Raw genomic sequence first — 6,538 nt, 5'->3', positions numbered from 1 at the left:
TTTCGACACCCCAGTGAAGACCTAAATATGCCTTCTATTTTACAGTGCTGTCTCGTCATCTCGCCCTCACCATCCTTCTTTCATATTCCTCCCTTCCCCTCCCCTCTATTTCTTGTGCCATCCTCAATATCTATATCTCAGGGTTCAACTCCCTCGTTCTCGTTCTCTTTCTGCTCCCTGGCGATCGATGCAGCTCTTCAACCTGGCTTCACTTCAAAGCCTCCTCTCCCCACTTTGCGATGAAGGTCGACAGATCCACAGGTAACCCCACCCCCCCTCCCCACATGTTTCACTCTCCCCCCACTCCCACCCCCAGCTGCCCTGGAAGCCCGGGAGCATCAAAGACCAGTGGGCCCATACTGGGTCAGTGCCAGGCCCCCTGCCAAGCCCCCCTCAGGCTCTCTCCCTATCCAACCTCCTGTCAGCTCCATATACACACCACCTCGAACCCCCCGCTCCCTTCCCCCCAAATCAGCCCTCCACAACCCCTGCCGAAATCTCACCCTCCCACTGACAAGAACCCTCACATGTATTTGCCAATATAGCTGAATACAAAAGCCGGTGATGCACAGTGATGTAACCCAACAACACATACGCCTTAAATAGGTGCAAAAAGGTTAGTCTGTCTTGGCTGCAGTGAAAAGATTATGATCTGTAGCTGGCAAAGCCAGCGTCTTCTTAACATCTGCCTTTCAGTAAATCAAGTAGGTATAGAAACCATTTCTACTTGGAAGTAAAAAATAAAGAATAAAGTTTAAATTGTGAGTTACATTATGAAATGTAAAGTCATAATTATGAGAAAAAAAGTTGCTTAAATTTTCGAGATAATAAATATATTGTGAAATGTAGTCAAATTTGGATCATTTTGTGAGAAATAAGGCAGCATTTGCATATTTATAGTCACGTAAGATTTAGAATTGCATGCTTTAAAGAGAAATAAAGTTGAAATTTGAAGTTGAAATAAAAAGTCAAGTTATGAAGAAAAAAGTTTTCAAAATTGCCAACTTGAAAGCCACATATTTTAAAATATAAAGCCACAATCAGATCATAAAAAGTGTGAAAAAACATTTGAAATTGTAAGATAAAGTTACATTATGAGACACAAAGTGCTAAATTTAAAGTCGCACTGTAAGATATAAAGACGTTGTGAGATGTAAAGTCACATTTTTAGCAAATATAATCACATCTTAAAATATATTATGCAATACAAAATCTCAATTATGAGAAATAAAATGGCAAGAATTTAAGTCGCAATTTCCTTTAGTGTTTTTAGAAGTTGGAAACTGACTTCAGTAGGTAGGACTACTAAGCAAACATTGCATAATAAAGCAATAAAGCAACAGTTAAGGGGCATTGTTAGGCACGATATGGAGCAGAGTGCTTATAAAACCCCCTTAGCTGTTATAAATTCACTGTAAACCAAGGCTTCAAGAGGCTTATTGCTTTTATAAAGCGGTTATTCCATATACTTAGCAAGGTTTTACAAAATAAAACAAAGCAAATAAAATGTAATGATATTAATAAAAACATTATTCTTCTGCAAAACAATGTAGTTCTTCAGAAACGTTTCTGGTTGGTACTTATTGTTTGAAGAGAGTGGTTGAGGTGCAGAACAGAGAAGGTGTATGTTTAGAGTAATTTACAACAGCTTCAAACGCGGTTCAACCAGAATCAAGGACTGCAACTATCTGTTTTATAAATATCATTCATACTCCAAGCTAATAAGTTCTATAAATTGTCTTCTTCCACTTTTCAAAACAAAACGCCCCTGGGTGTTGCTTACAACTCACAAAGGGGATATAGCACTAGCTGAGCCCTATATGAAACCACACACACGACAGGGATTTAACATGAATCCAGCTGTTAGGAGAACTCTGCACAGCTTAGAAATGATACTGTATGGGCTTTGGGGCTAAATAGACTTGATGCTAAATGTCACTGCACAGCCTTGTGGGAGCACAGTTGTAACTGTGCCAAAACTTTGATAGCATGCGTGTCTTGAGAATGGGGTTTTCTGTGCTCTTGTCAATAAGTGCTAGAGTATGATGACTAAAAAGCTAAAAATGTAACTGCTGGAAAACAAAGGAAACAAGGTCCCTGTATCAACTGTGGACTGTGAATCTTTGTGTACTCAGCGTCTGTGCCGGTTGGCTGTGCGGAGTGATGGCATCAGATGTCGGTGTTGGTGACACATGTAAAATCAGAGAGAACAACAGTCGTCTGACAGGGCTGCTGATTCAAACAGCACTGTGAGTGACACTAGCTATTGATGCTGCGCTGTTGCTCTGCTAGCTGACATTACAGTGAAGTGTCTTATGACAGCAAGAGGTGAGAGAGAGGAGTCGAATCATACACTGCTCAGTTGCTCTGAAATATATGGTTAATGCCATTATATAAATTAATTTGAGGTACAGTGAGGCCCAAAATTCTGAGACTACAAGGCACATCTGCTATGCAATTAAGGAAGTAAAGATTTCGAAAATGGCATAAAATGAATAAGAAATATTAAAGATTCAATGTCTATGTCAGTAATAAAATGAGCAAATTTATGACACTGCCAAATGCAAAAGTGGAACACATACAGTACCATACCAAATACTAAATTCATAGTTTTTAATTCAACTTTACAAATTATATTGTCAGTATAAATGAACATATGTATATATACACACAGGGGGCTGTTTTTTTTTTTTTTTTTTATATTTTTTTTGTTTAGATTAAAATTTTTATATTATAAATATTTTTTTTATTTTACAAAGATATTGTGAGTGTATACAAAATGCAGTTTTTAAATTATGATTTCATTTATTAAGGGAAAAAAGCTGTCCAAACCTACCTGGCCCTATGTGAAAAATGAATTGCCCCTCCTGTTAAATTGTGAAAGAACAGTGATTAACAACATTATTTTAGAAAGATGAATTAAATTTCAAACCTGCAACATTCACACAAGCACCAAAGCTCAATGCACCAGGAGCACGTATGCTGGGCTAATATGGCTATTTCTTCAACTAAAAATTGCAGAACAATGTGTTACCACATAATTCTTACATATAATCCTAGAATATTGATGATATATGATAAATCATACACTACCATTTAAAGTTGAAAGACATTTAACTTAAATTTTTATTACTTTTATTTATCAAGGTTGCTTTAAACTGGCCAAAAGTTAGTTCAAGTGACATTCTGACATAAAAGTTCTGTTTCAAATAAATGCTCTTTTAAACTTTTTATTCATCAAAGAATCCTGAAAAAAAAAATTATCATGGTTTCCACAGAAACACAAAGCAGCACAACTGATAGCACAGTGTAAAGGCTTTTTCTCCAGAGTGTGTGACTGTTTTGAGAAAGATGAGAGAACATGGATAAGCCTCAGATGGACAACATATTCATCATTACTGACAGTATGAGTGTGTGTAAAGTCTCGCCGTACATCCGCTCATTATAAACTCACTCAGATTTAGTTCATAAGTCTACTGATTAAGTTCTCCATTCAGTCCTATGCTGGTCTCTCTCTTTCTCTGTCCTTTTGGACCGTGACAGTTGAGTGGAGTAAATAATGCATTAGTGCTGTTTTGGGCCCAGCTGTGTGTGTGTGGTAAAGAGTGATGAATTGCCTGGATAATAAGGACTCCCAGGAGCAGGCCACTTAACCACATGCCATTTTGGATCAGGCACATTGAAAATACAATACACAAACTTACACACACAAACCACTAACATTGAGGGTTGAGCATCACGGATAACAAAAATTCACTAATACTGAGTGTGCAGCTAGAGAGCATGATATGAACATCAAAAGCTCTCTCCTTTTGACCTTGAGATGAATATTGAAAGGATGAATGCCCAAACACACATGCAAGATCAAAAAATTAACCTCCTCTTGTTAAGAAAGTAATCTAAAAATATAAGTGTGTTTGAAAAGCATTCATTCTCCATCAGGAAATGTGATATCCTTTATGAGTATGTGTTCCAAAGGGCAGCTACATGTGCTTTTGTTGTTTCACTGTCATCGTTGTTGGGGAAACTTCTTTGAAACAAGTCAAGTCAAGTTACAAACTACTTGTAATTTAAAACAGTCTGGCAAGAGGTAAGCTACCTGTACCCCCTTAAAAAAGTAATTTAGTACACTATAAGTAGATAATAAGAAGTAGCAGGGTTGAAGACTTAGTTACAGGCCATATGTGATTACAAAATTTTTCTCTTGTATGTGCTGCTGTTATTTGTTATACATGGCAAACACCAAAATACAAAGTCCAAACGTGGGAAAAACAACTCTTTTTTTACTGAACCAACAGCACAGAGTAGTGAACCATTGGAAAGCATGGTGTGAATTTACCCATTTGAATTCGATACAGAGTTCTCTGTTACAAAATAATATGTGCCAAGCTCAATATGAATAAAGCTATATTACATATTTTTATACTAATTTTTTTTTTTTTTGCAATGACCATAACATTTTGTATATGGCTGCAAAAAAGAAAGAAAGAAAGAAAGAAAGAAAGAAAGAAAATTAATCCATGTACTTCCCAATGTTTAATGAGAAAGAGAATGGATATTTCGGGCAAGCCAATTTGATTGTTACCTTAGTTTGTTTGAGTATAAAGAGGTGTGCACCAATTAATATTTTGAATTTGTCTTTATTTTTATATTTTCAGTTTTCTTTTTAATTATAGGTTAAGTTTTATTTTTATTTTAGTTTTAATAATTTTGTTTTATTTCAGTAAGTTTTCGAGTTTGAGTTTTACATGTGTCTAACATGTAATATTTATATTTTATTTCAATTAACAAAAATGATTTTTCCATTTTTTCAGTTTTCATTTACAATAACAACACTGGTATGCACAATACATTAGTGACTAAAACCATAACATAGCATTTTAGCTTTAACTACTCTCCTAGTTGTTGGAAACAGTAGCTTCTTACAGGAAAAGCCACACTATTTCAAAATCAGCTGTGCCATTTTTATGCTCCTTTAAACTCATTAGCACTATTACTCTTACTGTCACCAAACCAGAAATCTGAATCAAGCACTGACTTTACATGTGTGTAATGGAGATGGCTATGGATATTTTCCTTCTATGCTGGAAGTCTGAAACACACAAACACACAGCAAGCATTTGTCCTCACCTCTCCATGAGATTTTTGAAAGAGGGGATGAGAGAGACAGAAAGGCTTTCTTTGGACGGCTGTTTAAACCATGAAATGGACTTATATTTCTCCTTGTCTGCTGCCTTTGAAGCCCCAGCTGATGACTGTGCAAATACTCACACTGCCATCAGCCAATCAGCACTAACATGACACATGACACTTCAGAGCCATTAGTCACATGGCATTTACAGCTCAGCTTATTGGTGCAAAAAAAAAAAAAAAAAATCTAAAGTGAAAAAGCAAAGACACACAAAATTCTGGGCTGTCCTGCACCGGCCAAGCTACTGGCATTGAGATGAATGGAAAACCATTAAGTCCTGCAGGAACAAGTATGAATATGTGGAACTGCCCTAGTATCCTTAACCACACAAGCTCCGGAACCTTCTACCAACTTCAGATAAACAACTGCCATGCTGTGTGAAGTACTATCACAAACAAAAGAGGGGGGAAAGAAAGGAACTGAACCCAGCACAGAGGTTTCTCCCTCTTAAAGCTTCTGCGTGTACGGAGCCAAAAGGGAGGCAAACTCACTGACAAAAGCCCTTCCCTCTCTTTCTAGGCTGATGAAAGCTGCTGCACTGACCAGCAGTCCCTGCTGTACATGTTCACAGCTGGCACACACACACTTCTACACTCTCAGTGTGTAAGAGTTGGGCTTGCTGAAGAAAAAAGGATGCCGCTCAGAATGACAAGCCTATTGATTTAAACAAGAGAAGCACCTTCACAGCAGATTCTACCTGAACTGAAGACTGACTCACAGCAACAGACCACACCACAACTGTTAACTCTTGGAAAAAACTAGATATTATAGTTTACAGAAACACAAAAATAAAAACACTAATGCATATTGACACGAGAAGTCATGGTATATTGTGAATAATGTCACACTTTCAAAATATAACAGTGCTGTAGTTTTATAATAAAGTTACTTCTTTATAATAATTACATTAAATACATACATTTGCTTTGGCATTCTTCTTCTAGATATAAAAAAAACATTTAAAAATTGATTAAAAATTATATTTTTATTTTGTTTGTTTGTTTTAAATAGATGCATAATGATTTAAAATAAGAAATAAGTTAAAACTCTGGGGCAGAAATCACACACTGAAATATCTAAATATTTACAGTCTGAGGCATGAAATACATGGAATACAGCACATAAATGGTTAATATTAAAACTCTATACAATGTTGTCTAATAAATTAAAAACACTACATTGAATTACATTTACATACTTTTATTCAGTAAGGATGCATTAAACTTATCAAAAGTCACAATAAGATTTACATTGTTACAAAATAATAAACAGATAGAAAATAATTGTTTTGAATTGTAATAATATTACGGTTTTTATTGTATTATTGATCAAATAAATGCAACATTA

The 6,538-nt window shown here is 35.8% G+C and overlaps 1 long non-coding RNA gene across 1 annotated transcript in view; it reads right to left on the bottom strand.

Annotated features, from left to right (window-relative positions):
- The window catches only part of LOC122140003, a 29,512-nt gene extending 23,564 nt beyond the window's left edge, over positions 1 to 5,948 (bottom strand). The window contains exon 1 of the long non-coding RNA XR_006156727.1: positions 5,131 to 5,948. This is a non-coding gene — a long non-coding RNA (uncharacterized LOC122140003). The remainder of the gene's footprint in view (positions 1 to 5,130) is intronic.
- Between the last annotated feature and the right edge of the window lie 590 nt (positions 5,949 to 6,538).

Source organism: Cyprinus carpio, chromosome B16 (genome assembly GCF_018340385.1).
Source record: "Cyprinus carpio isolate SPL01 chromosome B16, ASM1834038v1, whole genome shotgun sequence".
NCBI lineage: Eukaryota > Metazoa > Chordata > Actinopteri > Cypriniformes > Cyprinidae > Cyprinus > Cyprinus carpio.
The sequence above is the reverse complement of the archived record's forward strand: the minus strand, read 5'-3'. Positions and strand labels throughout refer to the sequence as shown.